The sequence below is a fragment of the Caretta caretta genome, chromosome 9 (assembly GCF_965140235.1).
Source record: "Caretta caretta isolate rCarCar2 chromosome 9, rCarCar1.hap1, whole genome shotgun sequence".
Classification (NCBI taxonomy): Eukaryota; Metazoa; Chordata; order Testudines; family Cheloniidae; genus Caretta; species Caretta caretta.
Genome location: NC_134214.1, coordinates 49,759,006 through 49,779,508, shown reverse-complemented (window position 1 = coordinate 49,779,508; position 20,503 = coordinate 49,759,006). Strand labels below are relative to the sequence as shown.

The window sequence follows — 20,503 nt, the reverse complement described above, 5'->3', positions numbered from 1 at the left end:
GGGGGCGGGCCTGCAGTGGCTGTGAGCCAGTTGCGGAGGTGGCAGCAGAGGCATTTCTTTCCACCCCCGGTTGGAAGCTAAACACTGTGAATGCACCTCTGGGTCTTCGCTAACCAAGGACAGCCAACTGCAAGTAGGGTGCAGTAGAGGGAGAGGGGAGCTATGTCGGCTGCCCTTTACTCGTACAATAAGGATAACAACATTTCATTACCCCTGCATTCAATTATTGGTGATTTGTAACCCAAAACCAGCCAAAATTGATCATTTCGGCAATGCAACTCCACCTGCTGCGCACCTAGGCAGAGTAAGCATGTCTACGCAAACATGGTCTGCTGCTGAAGTCTTCTCCCCTACCCACATCACTGGATGTCAGCGGAGAGCTCATTCAGACCCCACTTACATATGCAGCTTTTATACATGCCATTGTATAATATCTATTTATATCCCGCTTCGCCCGCTCCAGTATGAACTCAGGCAGTGCCAGTTGAAACTTTTATTTTTTTTATATTTTAGGAATTTGTATTCCCTTGTGATAGCCCTCACTTTGAGACAGTAGTAAAGCTATAAAGGGTTCTGGAGTAGAAACAGAAGAGCCTCTTGGAGCTTGGGTGATGGTGTCTCACATTAACGCAATGTCTTCCTCTCATAACTTAGACTGTGTCTACACTACAGACCTTACAGTGGCATCGCTGTACCAATGCAGCTGCACCGCTGTAACATCTCTCATGTAGCTGCTGTATGCCAATGGGAAAGAGCTCTCCTGTTGACATAATTAAACCACCCCCAAAGAGCAGCGGTAGCTATGTCGGCAGGAGAAGCTCTCCTGCCGACATAGCACCATACACACTACCACTTATGCCAGCAAAACTTAGGTCACTCAGGGGTGTGTTTTTTTCACACCCTTAAGAGAAATATGTTTTGCTGACATAAGTGGTAGTGTAGATATGGCCTAATGCAACAAAAATCACCCTCTGCCACACCACAGAAAATGAACTGTAGAATCAGCTGGAGTGACCAAAGAGTAAGTGATGTGCAGATACTGGCATTAATGGGGAAGACAAGCTGTGCGCCAAATTATTGCTCATTCAGTATCCAGTCTATACGCTGTGTTTCTCCTAATTAGTCTGCTATCCAGCAGATCTCTGCATGTCAGTGGCGTAATGTGCTGGACAGCCTATGCTGGAATTCTGTAAATGAAGGGCTTGGGCTTCAGCACAAGGTGGGATGGGGTAAAGATCATCGTCTCAGTGGCTCTTGCTAGCCTTTGAACTGGGACTATTCTCAGATGAATTCATTCACATGCCTAACCTCAGTTCTGGGGCAGACATTAAGTAATGATGCACTGGGCATTTAAAAGCTATATAATTGCTAAGTATTACAACTATTAAACAGCTATACAAATGCAAATGGCTATTACTGGATTGTGTGTAATCCCATGGGATCTGGTTACAGGAGAGGGTATATGGGTACACAGAGAAAACAGCAGCATCCAATAGAAGGGAACACTTAAGGACTCCATCTGGATGTAATTTACCATAATAATACTCAGCGCTTACTAGCATTTTACATTTTAATCACCACAACAGACCTACAAGGAAGGAAAGAATAATTTCCTGATGTGAACATGGACACAGTGACTTGTTTAGTACCCTATACCGAGACAGTATCAAACATGGGATTAAAATTTGGGACACGCTGGTTTTCAGTCCTATGCTTAATCCACTAGGACATGCCGTCACCATATAGGGTGCAAGTCAACGCAAAGCAGAGAAAGAGAGAGTTTCAGAGATTGTAAGGCCAGAAATGAGACCTTCTAAATCATCCAGCCTGATCTCCTGCATTAGCCAGACCATACAACATCCTGGACGAGAACCTCTAAGAATATTAGTTCCTCCTTGGCCCATCCCTAATATTTACATTTTGGCTGTTGCTGCCAACCCATGCTGTGATGAAAAGGGCTATGTAAGAGCTAAGCATTATTATTACTGTGGTTGCACCGCGTTCCATACATAAGGAAAGAATTCTCACTCCAATCGGCTACACAAGCTCCTGCTCCTTCCCCCTCCCCCATCTAAGCTCACCTTATGCTTACCTTCCAATACCAAGCTGGCAGCTGTTGACAAGAGAGTAGAAGGATCAGATTCGACAATTCAAACAAATTACAGTTTTACTGGAGATGGTGATATCAAGATATAGTAGAGACATGTCTTGACCATTCAAATTGAAGAGCTCACTTTTAAGCCACTACATTTTTACAAATAGCCGTTCCCAAATTTGGTATTTTGATTTAAAGTGAAATTCCACTCTGAAGAGGATAGAAGTGGCACCTTTCTCCACAGCAGACCTGCTCAGTGTGTCACATCTCCTTATTATGACGACGAAAAAATATCTACTCCTGTTCCGCTCTGCATAGCCATGTAGAGAATTCTTTATAAAGTTCCAGTTAGCTACAACTGTGAAAACCCACTGACAGCAATGAAGAGCATGAATGTCACTAAGGCTTTGTCTACAGTGCCTGGGTGTGTGCCTCTCAGCCTGGGTAGACAGACGTGCTAGCTCTGCTTAAGCTAGCATGCTAAAAATAGCGGTGTGGCCTCAGCTGTACAGGCAGCAGGTTGAGCTAGCCACTGGAGGTGCATGCCCCAGGGTTTGGGCAAGTTTGTACTCTGATAGCTAGCCTGAGCCGCTGCCTAGGCCACACTACTATTTTTAGCACAGTAGCCTGAGCAGAGCTAGCATGTGTTTGTCTACCTACACTGGGATGCATGCTCCCAGCTGCAGTGTAGACACAAGCATTTAACATGTTCTGCAAGAGCTTTATTACCGGAAATGATGTGAGAAATGGAAAGAACCCAGCTTGACTTTACACTCCCAAGAGGAGTTTGTATGGCTGACAATAAACCCATCTTTTCACTTATACAGTGTTTGTACTTCAAGAGTTTCTTTTACATTGTAAGAGTCCACCATTTCAAAGCATTCCATATGCCTAAGAAGAGAATACCCCCAGAACTTGTGAGAACCCCCAGAACTCTCACCAAACTGAACAAACCCTTGAGCTCTGATCACTGTGAACTTAGCACATTTGCTATGGAAATCACTGAGATGCAAACATGGAATGCCACAATCCATTTTCACATTGTTACTCTCTAGAATAGAGCCACACTTTAAACTGTATGGTTTAACCAATGAAATATACTTTAGCTATATAGTGTTTACCAATAAATAATTCCTAAATTTTCCAGGCCACTGGAGACAAACATAGGACCATAGGACTTGCCAACTCATTTAAATAGAGAGCAAAATTAGAAAAGTAAGACACATGAATTTGAGAGAAAAGACAGAAAAACGCAAATTCTGAAAACAATTTTCAGCTGTAGGTGTGGTTGCCTAAATTTTAAGAGTGTCTCACACCCATTTGATGCTATAAATAATAATTTAATAATTCTAGTCATTAAATTGAAAATTAATCAGAACAGTGACAAGTTGAAGTATACTAGGCCAGTATGAGACAAAGGAAAATCGAAACCAAAGATTATCCCAGATCAGGCCTCTTATCTGATCTAACCTATGAAGTCCAACATGGAATATAAAATGAACCATCAGAAGTGAGATGAACAACCCCCCCCCCAATTAAGTCCAAACAGTCAAGAACTAAAAAAGCCTACCAACTCTCAAATTGGGATGTATTGTCCACTGATATTTTGAAAAGACAGATGCATACAGATCCAAGAGGATTTCCTGGCTCTCTTTGAAAGTTTCCTAGATTATGAACAAAGCTACCATCAAAACAAAGATTAGCTTAATTCCCTAACTTTTCAACAACTGTAACCTGACTGTCAACAGTGTAGGACATCCCAGGCGGAGTGACTGTAGTGTGTATGGACAGAATGTGTTTGCAAAATGTAGCTGACAATGCTCTTACCTATTTTACTCATTTTATGTTCACCACAGTCAGATGTTCTCATTTTGATCTGTCATTTCAGGAAAATAATAAAACACTTTCCTTCAGCTTTCCCCGACACCATAAGGACCAATCACAGCTAATGTTAGCTTGTCCAAAAGGTATGGCTCTGACACTGCCTTCTTCAAATTAAAAATTCAGGTATTCACCTTACCCACTGATTTAAAAAATTACAAGCCAGACTGTTGATTTCCTTACTCACAGTGAGTAGTTCCTTACCACAAATGAAGTCCCATTGACTTCAGTGGGATTATTCATAATACGAAGCACTATTCAACGTGAGCAAGAGTATCACAGTCTAGCCCTCAGTGATTCCCACCACTGTCTGCAATGGGACTACTCCTAAATGAGGTTCTATGCAATTTAAGAATGAAAGAATCTGGCCATAAGTATGTCCAGAACAAGAAAAACAGTTAAAAGCTTCTATTTAAAAGGACAAAATTATAGACAAAATATTCACCATGTTATACAGTTTGCCTTATCCTCTGAAAAAGTACCTTAAATGATCCATTTCTATAACAACAACAAGAAAGCAAAACTGCTGAATAGCCAGCTGAGAGGAAAGATTACACTTGCCCAGCAGGTAAAAAGCCAGCTTTGCTTTTCCTATTCTGCCTCCAGTAATTCTTCTGTTGTTGTTCCTTGAATACCCTGATATCTGTCTTTTCATACGGCCACCCCACGCTGACATTCATTCCCTCCCCCTTTAAAAGGCAGGCACAGGAAGCACATACATAACATACAAGATTGTAAATGAAAAATGTCCATATCTACCATGCAGACAAGCAAAAGGAAAACCAGCTGTCGACTTCAGACACACTCTTGGCTAAATTATGGTTTCAGATTTCTCTCTCTGCCCCTCCCTCAGCATCATTTTTTCAATCTCTCCACATCACAAATGCACCATCCATCTGCCCCTCTCAAATAAATGATGAGACAGTAACACTTGCATTACACACACCCCTCTACAAGCATTTGGTGAAATACTCACAAGGATGGAGAATTCCTACACATGATTGTCCATTTTCTTGGTTTAAAAAGATAGAAGGTTAAAAAAAAAAGCTTAGAAAAATAAAAGGAAATTCCACCCACACAATCCTGCAGCCTGCTGCAAAAGGAGCACAGAAGCTTGCTGACGTCACGGATTCATGAATGGATGTAAATTGGGCTGTGTTAGGATTCAGCACAGAGCTTTCTGTGGCGTGTGCTCTGAAAGGGAAATGGGAGAAGTCAGAGGGGGACAGCCAATCAGCATCAGACAGCTATGGCCTGCCTTCTTTTAGAAGAATCTGGTCACAGAATAAACAGAACTCACCAATCAGACCTCTGTAACAGAGCCTCTCAGGATTATGACACAGAGCCTACCAGCTGGGAGGGACGCAGGGTGTGTGTGTGTCAGATAATGAAAATGTCATTGTTAATGACTGAGGTGCACAGAGGAATTTGATAAAATACATCACTGCTGCCATTCTGCTGACAGGAACAGAAGCTATAATTCCATTTAGTGACTTCTCTTATGAGTTTCTGTCCAGCCATATGCCCTGTATGATAAAAGCATATCCAAATAACCCCCATCTGTTACATGAACAAAATGTATTTGGTAAGCAGAAAAAGGACTTGCTATCTGTGCATTTTCTTTTAGAATTACAGTTCCTGGGTATTATAAGTTAATAATAAATCAAAATATAAGCATATATTGGAAGGCAGCTGCAAGCAGAATACAGTGGGGTTTTATGTCAGATCAATAATGCAAAAGCACTAATACAACAAAAAGAAAACCATCCCCACAAATCAATATTAGAGCAATACAAAAAGGATTGACTGAAATCTGTAATATCAAGAAATTCAGAGACTGAAAATCTAAGTGAGCAGGATTCTAAATTTGCAGCCACATCCTGAACTCCAGGCACAATGGACACTCCATCTACACATCACAACAAATGAGCCAAGCACCTGTGCCAAAGGCATACCCATTTCTGAACACCAGGGCAAAATCCCCTCCATCCTGGACTCCCAATTAGATAGCCACAGCAGTTGCTGTTTACATTAATTTTACAGAGAGAATAATTTCCATCTTGAATTCACACTACTGGCAAAAAATACCAAACAAAAACCACCCTGATCTGGAGTTAAGGCATACAGGCAGACAGACACACAATATAGCACAAGTTGTGAAGAGTAAGCTAGAAATGTGAAGAAATTTTTAGATAGAAAATGTGAACAAAAGTTTAGAGTTCTTTAAGCAGATTTTATTAGATGGCCCAAAAGCCGCAATTCCACAGTGAAGAAAGAGGATAACTTTGGTTAAAAGAATCCTGGTTCAGTGGCAAAGTGAAGGCAACAACTAGAAATTTAAAATGCAATATACAAAACACAAGGAAAAAAGAGGAAAGAGATAGCAATTAATATAAATAAGTTATGAAGTATGGAAAATTGATAAGGGAAGCTAAAGACATCAGGGAACAATTCATGGCTGGCAGGGTTAGCACAATAAGGAGGAGAGTTTTTTTAAGTATATAAGGAACAAATGGAATCCTAGCAATGGTATGCTCCATTACTAGATGAATATGATAAAATTGTTAATGATGACTCAGTAAACACAGGGTACAATGAATACTTCTTTTCTGTATTTGGAAAGGAGCAGGATCATCATCCCTCGTGCGATACAGGTACATTAAATACTTTCCAGTCATTTACTAACCAATGAGGATGTTAAACAACATCCATTAGGCATAAACATTTTAAAATCAGCAGACCCGGATAACTTGCACCCAACAGTCCTAAAAGAGTTGGCTGAGGAGATGTCCGACTCACTTATGTTAATAAATCTTAGAATACCATGGAAATTCCAGAAGAGTACTAATGTCATGCTAAAAAAGGGCAAGCAGGATGAGGTAAATATAGGCTGCTTAGCCTTACACCAATCCCAGACAAAACAATAGAAAAGCTGATATGAAATTCCATTGATAAAAAGAATTAAAAGACAGGAATATAATTAATGCCAGTAAACATGGCTTTATGGAAAATGGGTCTGGTCAAACAAACCTGATTTCATTCCTGGATGAGATTACACGTTTGGTTGATAAGGGGTAACTGCACGGATAGATTTAGGATTTTTTAAGGCATTTTTGACTTATTACAACATGACATTCTAATTACAAATTTAACATTATACAATATCAATAAAGCACAGAAATGGATTAAGAACTTGCTAGTTAACCGACCTCAAAAAGTAGTTGTCAATCAGGAATCACGGTGGGGTGTCCAACAGAATTCCACAGGGATGGATAGACAGGCCTGATTTAAGTCCCCTGTAATCTGTGCAGCTGCAGAGCAGCCTATTTAGCACCGCACAGGCACTCAAGAAACCTGCCCTGGGACCTGCCGCAGCCGGGGGAGGGACATCCTTCCCCCGGCTCCAACTCTGCTGCGGCCCAGCCTGGCGCGGCCCCAGGCACAGACCTGCTGGGGCACCTATCCTGGAGCCCCAACTCCAGAGCTGCCACAGTGGGGAGAGACGTCTCTCCCCCACAGCACAGGTGCTGCTGCGGGAAGAGAGAGCTGGGGGGAGGGAGGGGGACGGGATTCCTCTCTCCACGCCGTAGCATCTGAGCACCCTCCTACACCCCAAACCCCTCATCCCTGTCCCGACCCCAGAGCCCACATACCCCCAGCCGGAGCCCTCACACCCCTGGCACCCCAACCCTCTGCCCCAGCCCTGAGCCTTCTCCCATACTCCAAACCCATCGGCCCCACCCCCACCACATGAATTTTGTTATGTGCACAGATATGAAGGTGACGTGTCATACATCATCTCCATATTGGTGCAGATAACAAAATTCATTCTGCACATGGGTGGGAAAAATTAGAGGGAACACTGGGCCTGATGCTATTCAACATTGCCATCAACGATCTAGAACTAAATATAAAATCAATGCCGAGAAAATTTGTGGATGACAAAGACTGGTGGAGTGGTAAAGAATAATGAGGCAGGGCAGTCATACAGAGCCATCTGCATTGTTTGGAAACCTGTACCAATTCAAACAAAATGCATGTTAACATACCAAATGCAGAGTTATACATCTAGGAACAAGAAATGCTGGCCATGACAAAAGAATGGGGAACTGTATCCTTGAAAGCAGTGACTCCAAAAAGGATCAAAGGGTCGTAATGGACTGTCACAGAGTCCTCGGGCAATGCTCTGGAACTGCTCCCTACGAAGCCAGTCAGGACTCTGTGAGCAGACTGTCTTCAGGGCAAAAAGTTCACACAGCTTCCACCTTCCTGGGTCTGACCTCAGAGCATTCAGCATCCTCTGCCCTTCCGTGCGCTTCCCACAGTGAGTCTGCCCAGGCAGGGTCCTGGGGAAGCCAGAGGGTCCTGCACCCCAACTTCGCAGTCAGACGTGACTCTTAGCCAGCCAGTAAAACAGAGGTTTATTAGATGACAGGAACACGGTCTAAAACAGAGCTTATAGGTACAGAGAACAGGACCCCTCAGCCGGGTCCATTATGGGGGGAGTGAGCCAGACAACCACCTCTGCTCTTCACTCCAGGTCCCCAGCCAGCCCAAACTGACTCACTCTCCACCCCCTCCTCCTCTGGGCTTTGTCCCTTTCCCAGAAGTGCAAGGTGGGGATGGCGGAAGTGTCTTACCTGGGCCATCGGGTGGGGAGCGGCCGCCTAAAGCCGGAACCAGCCAAGGTGGAGGTGATCAGAGACTGGCCCGCTCCCCACACCAAAAAGCAGGTCCAAGCCTTTATTGGGATGGCAGGATACTACCGAAGATTTGTGCCCCACTTTAGCGCCATAGCCACCCCCATCACTGAGCTATGCAAGAAGGGGAAGCCAGACAAGGTGGTCTGGACCGAGCAGTGCCAGGAGGCTTTCCGGGCGCTGAAGGAGGCTCTGGTCAGTGGCCCAGTTCTGGCAAACCCAGACTTTGACAAGCCCTTTGTGGTGTTCACCGACGCCTCCGACACGGGACTGGGGGCGGTGTTAATGCAGGAGGATGAAAAGGGGGAGAGACACCCCATCGTGTACCTGAGCAAGAAGTTGCTACCCCGGGAGCAACACTACGCGGCCATCGAGAAGGAGTGCCTGGCCATGGTGTGGGCCCTCATGAAACTAGAGCCCTATCTCTTCGGGCGGCACTTCACCGTGTACACCGACCACTCTCCCCTGACCTGGCTGCACCAGATGAAAGGAGCCAACGCCAAACTCCTGAGATGGAGCCTGCTCCTGCAGGATTACGACATGGACGTGGTCCACGTGAAGGGAAGTGCCAACCTGATAGCGGATGCGCTGTCCCGGAGAGGGGGCCCCGAACTTCCCCAGGTCACTGGTCACAGTGACCCCGCTCAGTTCAGTCTCGAAGGGGGGAGAGATGTGATGATGTGACTCAGCAGGGAGGGGGGAGTGTTGACCTGGGAATGTGCCCTGGGGATGGGAGACCTGAGAGCCTGTCACCTGAGCCAGGGCCAGGAGGTCACCCGATTCCTTTGTTCTCCAGCCCCTTTAGCTATCACCTTGCAGTGGGGAAGGGCCCAGGCCATCAGTTGCCAGGAGACAGAGTGCCAACCATTTATGTACACTGGCCCTTTGCTCTGCAACAATTACACCCCCTTATCTCACCACCTAGAAATGCATAGGGGAAACTGTACCCCTACAGTATTCAGAGGAAACATTAAGAACAGTTCCACTTCGTCACATGGACCAAAAAAAAAAAAAAAAAATCAACATGAGCTTCCAGTGCTAAGCTGTGGCAAGAAAGGCTACATGCAGTCCATGGATGTAGAAAGAAGAGAGTGGTGATCAGGAGCAGGGAGGTGATTTTTCCTCAGTACACTGAATACTGCATCCAGTCTGGTGCCAAAATTTAAAAAGAAGTTGAAAAATTGGAGAAGGTACAGAAAAGAGCACCAAAAATGACTTGAGGGCTACAGAAAATGTCTTGCAGTCTGTTTACCCTATCAAATAGAAGATCAAGAGGTGACTATTACAGTGTATAGGTACCTTGACATGGAGAAAATACTGAGAACTAAAGGGCTCTTTAGAGAAAAGCAGAACAAGAACCAAAGGCTTGAAACTAAAGCCGGACCAATTCAAACTAGAAATGTTAATACTGCACACATTTTTGACAATGATTAACCATTCAAACAACTACTAGGGGAAGTAGAGGATTTTCTTGATGTCTTCAAATCAAACCTAGAGTTTCTGGAAGATGCTTTAGCCAAACACAATTTATTGGGCTCAAAAGTGAGATAACTGGGTAAAATGTGAGGCTCGTATTACAGAGGTCAGACTAGATGATCTAAGGGTCCCTTCCCTTAAACTGCAGGAATTTGTGACAGAGCTGTCAATTACTAGAACTGGCTTGGCTCTATCTACTTGAGGGAAGCCCCTAACACAGTGGAACCTCCTTCCCAGGTAACTGGGATATAGCCAGGGCCTCCCTTCTTTTTAGCAAAACAGGGTGGTCTTGATCCCCTGATATCTGTTCCCAACCCTCAGGTTGGGAACGCCTGCCTTAGTGAGATGGATTCCATAAGCTGAAATCAGAATTTATATCTACAAATGGACTGTGGTATAATAACTCCAACAGTTCCCACCATAAACTTTCTACTTAGCAAAAGGAAGTCTGTAGAAAGCTATAGTAAATTAAGGCCTGTGGGGGGCCCCCCCCCATATTGGAGGGAGATGACAAACCTGGCTTCTAGGAGAAAAAAAAAATCTCAGGTAAAGGAAAATTCCTTCTCTCCCCCATGTATTTCAGCTCACCATTCCAACAACAGGATTTTCAACAACAATTAAACCCCGAGAAAGAGCTTCAGAATAGCTGCACACAACATTATATAACAAGTGATTTGTGAGGGAGTAACTGCTTGCGGCATTCTGCCAAAGGCTGCATCCACCGCTGCTTTTATAGGGAGTTTGTAATGCCAGGAGAAAATATGCCTAGATTACCATGTAGTAGCCTTGCAATTTTTATCAGATTCAAAGGACTTTTCTGTCCACAAAAAATGAAAATGCCTCTCATCGGATAGCTCTAAGGAATCCCAAAGGATTCATACCTTTAACCTGGTACGTTGCTCTTGCGCAAAGTTTCAGCAACTGAGGTTTTAGATGCTTTCTATCCTGTAATTGTAGGACGGTAGGGGACAAATATGTGTTTTTGGTTTTCTGAATGATTCTGTCCTTATCACATATTTTGATAGCTCAGACATTAAGCAGGTGCCAATCCTTCCTTTTAAATTCTTGGGTTTTGGATTTAAAAAAAAAAAAAAAAGAAGCAAAATTTCCTGGGAGTTGTAAGACATAGAATTTAAATTGACTTCAGCAATAAAAGCTAGCTCTAACTAGCCTACAACTTTACCTGTGGGGAAAAATACCTCACAGACAAAGCTTCCAGCTCTGAAATCCAACCTGCAGGCATGTTAGAGATCATGAAGTACATTTAATGGAGACAAAGAAGAGAGAGATACAGATGGAAGTACCTTGAAGGGTGATTTCATAACAGCATCTGAAACTACCAGTAGTTTCCATGAAACCATTTTATGTATTTCTTGGAAATTCAGAAGGGATGCAGCTTTGAGAAATAATCTAATATAAGGAGTACTTGTGGCACCTTAGAGACTAACCAATTTATTTGAGCATAAGCTTTCGTGAGCTACAGCTTATGCTCAAATAAATTGGTTAGTCTCTAAGGTGCCACAAGTACTCCTTTTCTTTTTGCAAATACAGACTAACACGGCTGCTACTCTGAAACCTAATATAAGGGTGAGTAAATAGAGCTTTCTCCCACAGTTTACTTGTTCCTAGGATCGAACATATATCTCCGATTTTGTCTTACAGAAAGTTTGATCACTACAAGCCACATAAATAAACCATTCTGCTGAAGTTCTAGAATCTGAAATTTTGGATTCAGCTTTTCAGTCTTGCACCAGGTATAGAAAAAGTGTTCCAAATCCATGGAGTATTCTTTGACAGTGGATTATTTCCTTGTTGATTATAATTTAAAGATGTTTAATCTCCTGAGAAAGATTTAGCTGGCTCATCTGGAAATTTACTAAAAAATGGTGACAGTGAAGAAGCAAGTGTCCCTGGGTCACTTTAACAACAGGGGTCATCAGCTCACTTGTTGCTGGGACTTGGCCTCTGAAGCAAAGGAATTCTGGGAGATGTAGTCACCATCGGTACCCTGACATTTGTAGTCTGCTGTAAGGCATGTTGGAAAGAACAGAAGGACTACACAAAGACCTGTTTGAGGCTCAGACCAGAAAAGAACTGCCGGGAGTAGGAAGAGGCAGATGAAGGAGTAAGTAGAAGGAAGAGAGCTTTTTGGGTTTGATGCTTTGAGTTTGCACTTGTGCTTATTTAGGGACCCCTAGGTTTTCCAGTGAAGGTCAGAGGAAGCTCCATCCTTCAAGTACTGCATTAACATGCTTAGTCCTGGTGGAAGGGCAACTACTACAGATATAAAGAACACTGCATCAGTGAGTCTGAGGGAAAAGTGAAAGCCTACTCAGCTACTTTTGTATGCCCTGGAAAGGGAGGATTTTATTGTTTGGGTGGAAGCCAAACTCCTCTACCATAAGGGAAAGCACTAAAAATACGCCAAGACATTCCAATCTCTAGGTAAGAGCACCTGCTATACTGGTGTTCTGAAGGGCTTGTTCTGAGCGACCCCAAGAGAGAACATTGTCCAGAAAGGGATTTATTTCTATGAGGCCATATTTTGCCTAAGGGTCAATACTAGAACCTAGCTGGAAGAGCAGTCTGATATGGTCTGAATCACAAGTGTTTTCTCAAGAGGAGTCTTTAGATTCCTGCTAAGAGTATCGGTTCCATGGGGACCTGTGCTTTTGTCCCCTCATTGCTGAAAAGAGGATGCCAACATTACTGAAACAGATATTGGGGTAGCAGGTTTGAGCCGAGTCTTTCACTGCTGTTACTGTACTTACTCCTCGTAAGACAGTGATCTGAAGAAAAGAAGGGGAGGTCTCTCCTGTTGACAGGAGATGCAGAGGAGCCCCTCAAACCAGCATCAGCAGGAGTGAACAGAGGCACTTCATGGATTTCATAATCTTCTTGGCCAGCTGGTATAGCACATTGAGGGGAACTATCGAGGAGACCCATGGAGCAGAAAGTCCCTGCAGACACACGGTCTTTCCCAACATTTAACCCAAAGGAAGAGGAAGGTCAATGCCAAGGAAAAAACAGTTCTTCCCCAATTTCAGAGAATTTTCCTGGGCTCTGCAGGGCAGGTAGCACAGCAAGTTGGGAGGCTTCCTGAGAGGCAAAGAGAATGGAGGATTTTCTTCAGGTAGATGGGAGCCAATCTAGTTTCCATGACTCAGTTTTGTCCTGCCTGCGTGCTACACAAGCAGAGGGAAAGCTCCCGGTTAGAACAAGTGCAGGAGAGATAAACAACCAAGTGGCAGCACAGTGAGAAAAATGAACTGGAAGGAAGGGGAGGGGAGAAAAAAGTTTGAGCTTTGTTTTAAACACAGATCTGGAGAAAGTTGAGTCCATAAACAAAGGGAAGGAGGGAACCTACAGTATGAACAAAGCACAGAGAAAGTCTGCGTGAGGGAACTGAAGAAATCCCTCTAGTAAGAGCAGAGAAAACACAAGTTGTTTGGAGGATGGCAGGGGGAGAGAAAAGAAAAGAAATGTCTCTTAATTCACTAGTTTCTCTTCATAGAGATCCCCTCCAGCAATTCTCCATAGGAGGGTTCTCTCTGCCCTTGTGGGTCCAGAGGCAGAAGCAGAGCTATTTGTCAGGGGAAATATAGCTATAAATCCCAAACCCAAGGGATCTCTCCAGAATATCGTCTTCCACAGCTGTAATTAATACTAATTACAAAATGCCAATGGCATTTTGGCATGTATAAGTAGGGGCATAGCGAGCAGATCGAGGGACGTGATCGTTCCCCTCTATTCGACATTGGTGAGGCCTCATCTGGAGTACTGTGTCCAGTTTTGGGCCCCACACTACAAGAAGGATGTGGATAAATTGGAGAGAGTCCAGCGAAGGGCAACAAAAATGATTAGGGGTCTGGAACACATGACTTATGAGGAGAGGTTGAGGGAACTGGGATTGTTTAGTCTGCAGAAGAGAAGAATGAGGGGGGATTTGATAGCTGCTTTCAACTACCTGAGAGGTGGTTCCAGAGAGGATGGTTCTAGACTATTCTCAGTGGTAGAAGAGGACAGGACAAGGAGTAATGGTCTCAAGTTGCAGTGGGGGAGGTTTAGGTTGGATATTAGGAAAAACTTTTTCACTAGGAGGGTGGTGAAACACTGGAATGCGTTACCTAGGGAGGTGGCAGAATCTCCTTCCTTAGAAGTTTTTAAGATCAGGCTTGACAAAGCCCTGGCTGGGATGATTTAATTGGGGATTGGTCCTGCTTTGAGCAGGGGGTTGGACTAGATGACCTCCTGAGGTCCCTTCCAACCCTGATATTCTATGATTCTATGAATTTTAACAGTGAGGGTGGGGGAGAAAAGGTTCTACATTAAAGATTCAGCAGAAAGAACAGAGAAGCCCTCTCACTGTTTTAAACACAAGAGGATATTTGTACTGTTGGCTGTGCTTCCTGCGATGGGAAATTAGCAGATATACACATCCTCTTTCCCTTTCTCAGGTAAGAAAGCCTGCCCATCAACCACTGCTAGAAGGGAATAGGCAGAGTGAGTAGAATATGAAGGGATGGGCAAAAGTTAAATTGTAAACTCCAAATCTTTAAACCAAAACTCCTAGCACAGCAGCCCCCACCACAGCACGTGAGACTCAACTGCCTAATGCTGTTTCTAAGGGAGGAATGATCTCAAATTCATGACACCTGGTAAAGCTGTAAATGTTCAGCCATCTAGCAGCACAGCATTTCTTCTGTGGGTACCTGTGCCTTTCTAGCAGAGAATGAGGTTATGTATCCTGAAAGAGTGTTAATGACCTCAGAAAGGGAAGGGCTTTTGCATACTTCTCCAATAATGGCCCTGATCTGCCAATACATAAATGAGGCATCTGAAACTTTTCAGACTTAACAGCAAGGCAGGGAGGCAACAAACAGTGAATTTGACCTTCTGAAGTTTGATGTCCAGCTGGGTTAAATCTTCAGTCTAAGCAACAAGGCAACCTTTCAACAATGTTTAGGGTAGTTGTAGATACCTATCATCCAGGTATCAATTGTTTTATCTTTACTGGTCAATGCTTCTACTTGCTTTACACATGAAGGTAAATGAAATTATCCCCATTTTATTGATAGGGAAACAGAGGCATAAAGAAATTAAATGACTTGCCTAAGATAACAGCAGGGCAATGGCAGAGCTGGGAACAGAACCCAGCACTCCTGATTTCAGTCCAATTTCCTACTCAATGGATCATGCTGTTCAAAAAAATATACCAAGCTATCGCCGCCTCAGAATTATTCAAGTGAATGTTAAATTTTATCTATTTATTTATTTATTTTTTGTTTAAAGCAGTGCAACATTTGTTCAAATGCTTTTTGGATTCAAAACATCCAACTCTGTACCAAATGCATTAGGGGTCTGCGACAGCATGGAAACCAAGCAGAAGCACTCTGAAGCATTCTGTGCAAGGCATACACAGGCAGAATGCCTCAGAGAATGCTGCATGGCATTTTAAATGCCTACTTTTTGAAGAAGCCATGCAGGCTCACTCTAATGTCTACTGCCAGATACTACCAGGCATTCACTGCAGGGATAGAGAGCAGCTGGCCACTACTAGGGGACTGCTAGGTCTGACTAGCTCCAGGGAGCACCAGTTTTATATCACACCTGGGGTTTTGGAAAAATGAGTTGTGTTAGAAAATATTAACTAACATGGTGTTATATTCAAGTAGAGGTTACTGTACTGTAGCTGGAGCTTCTTCAAGATGTGTGATCTTATCTGTATTCCACACATGGTTACACATGCATTCCAGGTGCCTGAGACCAGAGATTTGTAGCAAGGAGCGGTCGTCGATCCACACCTGTGAAGTTGCTTCCCTATGCTCTGAGCCAAGAACATAAGGGGCAATGCGGACCAACACCTCTTCAGTTCCTCTTCATGTGAAATCAGACTAAAGCCAAAGCACAGGGGAAGGAGGGTGGGTAGTGGAATACAGATAGGGACCATATATCTTGAAATAACCTCCATTTCTTCTTTGAATGCTGGTCCCTATGTGTATTTCACATGTGGGTGACTGGTAAGCAATATTCAAACAGGAAAAGGGCGTGAGGATGCAGATGGTATATAGATGCCTGTAATAATGCTGTCCCAACAGTTGTATCTGCAGAAGAGGCATAACTTTTATAAAGGCGTGGATGGAACTCCAGGTAGCTACCTTACAAAAGTCCAGTACAGATACTTCTCGAAGAGATGCTGTTGAAGTTGCTTGTGCCCTCATCCTGTCTGTGGGAAGAGTATTTGCCTGTTGATAACAGAGAATGATGCAGCCAGTTAAAGAATCTCTGAGCAGAAAGTGCTTGTCCTCTTGATTGCTTGGCATAGCAACAAATAATCTTGCTGTTTTCCTAATGGGTTTCATTCTTTGCAGACAGATCTGATTTGGCATTCTGATGTTGAGAGAGAGTGCAGTCTCCTCTCCTCATTGGTAGCATGAAGTTTTGGAAAGAATACTAGTAACTGAATAGGTTGGTTCACATGAAACTCAAATTACCTTGGGGGTGAATTTTGGGAGAAGACAAAGGGAACCTTCTCCTTATGAAATATACTGCATAGCAGGTCAACCATGAGTGCTCCCAGTTCACTCACCCACTACCCAATCTGAAGGTGACTAAAAAGTGGACCTTCATGAATAGATGGTTACATGGTCCATGTCCTATCAGTTGAAACATATTCCAGTAAGTACTGAGAGTTCCAGGTTGAGGTCCCATTGTGGTGTGGGTTTCACCACTGGTGGAAAGGTCCTAACAAGACCTTTCAGGAACTGAACTATGGTAGGGTGAATAAAGAGAGAGTGGCCTTCTATTGGAGAAGGAAGGCACTGATTTCTGCTAGGCAGACCTGCAGCAAGTTGATGGAAAGTCCTGACATTTTGAGGGATGGGAGATGGTCTAAAATAGCAGGGATGCCTGTTGATTCTAAGGATAACTGGCTCTACAGAAACACCTTGTCAGGGTTCCCTCCCCACTCTGAACTCTGGGGTAGAGATGTGGGGACCCGCATGAAAGACCCCCTGTAACAAGGCTGGTTCTGGGGGGACCCAACTGAGAGTGCCAATTCAGGACAAATTGCTTCAAGCAGGGCAGTTACAGCCCAAGGCTGGGGTTTCTATGCACACCAAGGCAAACCAAACCAGCCAAACAGAGAAGACTTTGGTTTTACCCCACTGGCTAACCACAAGTCACACAAGCAATTCCCTTAGACACTCCAGTTTCCCAGTATCACCACCAGTGCCACTCGTTATGGGGACAAATGGTTATGAAAACCAATACCCTGGTAAAAGAAAAAAGGTTCTCTCGATCCCAAAGGACCAAGCCCCACACCCAGGTCAATATACAAATCAGAACTTATCCACAAATCACACTGTTGCCAATCCTTTAGAATCTAAAGGTTTATTCATAAAAGGAAAGAAATATAGAAGAGAGTTAGAATTGGTGAAATGGAATCAGTGACATACAGCAATGGCAAAGTTCTTGGTTCAGGCTTGCAGCAGTGATAGAATAAACTGCAGGTTCAAATCAAGTCTCTGGAGAACATCCACAGCTGGGATGGGTCTTTCAGTCCTTGGTTCAAAGCTTCAGTGTAGCAAAGTTCCTCCAGAAGTATGAAGCAGGATTGAAGACAAGATGGAAGAGCTGCAGCAGTTTTTTATATTCTCTTGCCATGTGGTCTGTCCAAAGACAAGCTGTCCATCACATGGCCTGGAAAAACCTCAGAGTTCTGTCCATAGGCATGTTCCTGCATACCTTGTTGAGTCCCAAGGCATGTCTGCCTTCTCTCAATGGGTCAGTTGTATGGCTGATGGTCCTTAATGGGCCATCAAGCAGGCAAGGCAGAGCTGACACCAACTTGTCTGGGGTGTCACCCAGAAGCATAGCATAAGTTTGAAATACAGACATTATAGAGCCAATATTCATAACTTCAACTATAAAAATGATACACATATACAGATAGCATAATCATAACCAGCAAACCATAACCTTGTCTTAGACACCTCATTTGACCCCCTTTATATAAGATTTGGTGCCACTACAGGACCTTGGTTGCAACAATGATCTATATGGTCCCAGTTCAAGTCAATAACGTCACACCCCCTAAACTTATATTTTACCAGCTTAGGTTAAAAACTTCCCCAAGGCACAAATTCCTTTCCTTGTCCTTGGATGGTATTACTGCCACCACCAAGTGATTCACACAAAAATTCAGGAAAGGGTCACTTGGAGTCCCTATTACCCCAAAATATCCCCCCAAGTCCCTTCACCCCCTTTCCTGGAGAGGCTTGAGAATAATACACTAACCAATTGGTTACAATGTGAACACAGACAAAACCCTTTGGTTTTTAAGACACTGAAAATCAACCAGGTTCTTAAAAGAAGAATTTTATTTATAAAATTAAGGAAGAGAATCACACCTGCAAAATCAGGATGGAAGGTAACTTTACAGGGTAAATAAAAAGATTTAAAACACAGAGGATTCCCCTCTGACTCTGCTTCCCAGTTACAAAACAGGAATGAAACTACCTCTTAGCATAGGGAAAATTCACAAGCTAGACCAAAAAGATAATCTAACGCATTTCCTTGCCCTTACTTACAATTTTTGTAACCTTAGATGGATCGTTTCAATTATGTTTTCAGGAGATGTTTCACCTGCCTGGTCTCCCTCTCTGGACAGAGAGAGAGAGAAACAAAGAGAGCACACAAAAACCCTCCCCCCGCCCCGATTTGAAAGTATCTTCTTTCCTCATTGGCCTGTCTGGTCAGGTGCTAACTAGGTTATTTGAGCTTCTTAACCCCTTACAGGTAAAGTGATTTAGAACAGCTTCCCAGAAGGGATTTTATATTATCCTTATCTCTATGTTTATGACACCTCCATGTAGCTGGATAGCATTATATGGTGGACCGTTTTCTGTTGTGATTGAGAACAGTTCAAATGGGTTCTGCACATGAAAGCTCTAGGTCTGACACCCATCCAAATACTGTGAGATGAGGAGGGTCTGGATTGGGATGTCCGATCCTGCAGGTCTCCTGAGTTAACAGATCTAGAAAGGGTCAGATACTGATAGGAGGATGGGCTGATGTCTGGAGGAGATCTAGAAACCAGAATAGTCTGGGCCACCTGGGTGCAATCAAAATGACCTGGGCTCTGTTATGAAGAATTTTTCAAGAACCTGAGGAAGCAGGGGGGAAACAGGAGGAAGGAGAGAAAAACTATGTATCAGATGGTCTGTACGGCATAACAGAAGGGCATCACCCCGGAAGTCCTGCTCTAGAGCAGCATAGACAACATTTCTTTTTCGTCTGTGAGGCGAACAGATCCCAAGACACCATTCCCCACTGGGTGAAGATATCGTTCAGAAGAGAGCTATGTATCTCCAATTTGGGGTCTGTGGAGAAATGCCTGCTGAGATTGTTGGCCAGAGAATTCTGTGCACCTGACAGGTATGTTGCTGAGCGCATGATGCGGTTGCTTATGCACCAGTTCCATAAACTCCGTGACTCTGTACAGAGAGGAAGAGATTTTGCGCCGCCTTGTTTATGTAAAATACTTTCATCACATTATCTGACATTCTCTGGATATGACAAAACAGTGGAAGGAATGCAATGCATACTAGGCAGACTACGCTCAGCTTCAGGAAACTGATATGCATTCTGGCCTCCCAAGGAGACCATGTGCCTTGCGCAGTGCGACGGTCCATGTGGGCTCCCCATCTTTTCAGGAATGCATCTGTGATTATGGTCGCATCAGGTGTAGGTGGAAGGAAAGGCACTCCTGCACGCACATCTCCCGAGTTCGTCAGTCATACAAGAGAAGCTGTGACCTTGAGAGGGACTGTCACTTTGGTATTCATGCTGTCTCTGTCCGGTGAGTAAACAGATTAGAGCCAGGGCTGCAAGTAACAGCGGTGAAGCCCAGCAAATAGTGTTACACAGGTACATCCAGCCTTGTGGCCTAGTAGGTAAAGACAGTCCCTGACTGTGGTGCAGGGTCTGATAGTGAACGGTCTTATCAGTCTGTTCGTGGTCTGAAATCTGTTCATAGGATGGTGGGCCTTCACTGAGGTTGAGTCCAGGGTTGCTCCAATAAAGTTTATGGTTTTCACAGGAGCCAAAGTGGACATTTCATTGTTTACACAGACACTTAAGGATGCCAGAAGACAAAGCAAGAATCATGTCAACGACTGGACCTCCTTGCTAGATCCACCCATCAGGAACCACTCATCCAGATACAGTAAGATGGTGTAGCCATTTCATTTCATCTGGGCCGCCACCACTGGGTGCTCGTCAGTCCAAGAGGGAGCACTCTGAACTGGTAGTGCTCCTCTCAGGAATCTGAGGAGCTTTCTGGGAGATG

At 43.9% G+C, this 20,503-nt stretch overlaps 1 protein-coding gene across 8 annotated transcripts in view; it reads right to left on the bottom strand.

Moving 5' to 3' along the window:
* Positions 1-20,503, bottom strand: part of MAP3K13 (mitogen-activated protein kinase kinase kinase 13) — a 147,281-nt gene that overhangs the window by 75,174 nt on the left and 51,604 nt on the right. The window contains exon 1 of one of the 8 annotated variants that reach the window (XM_075132280.1): positions 4,953-5,176. The exons of the other annotated variants lie outside the window; for them this stretch is intronic. The gene's annotated coding sequence lies outside the window, so the exon portion shown is untranslated. Of the gene's footprint in view, positions 1-4,952; positions 5,177-20,503 lie in introns of those variants that run through there. 8 annotated transcript variants of the gene reach the window in all.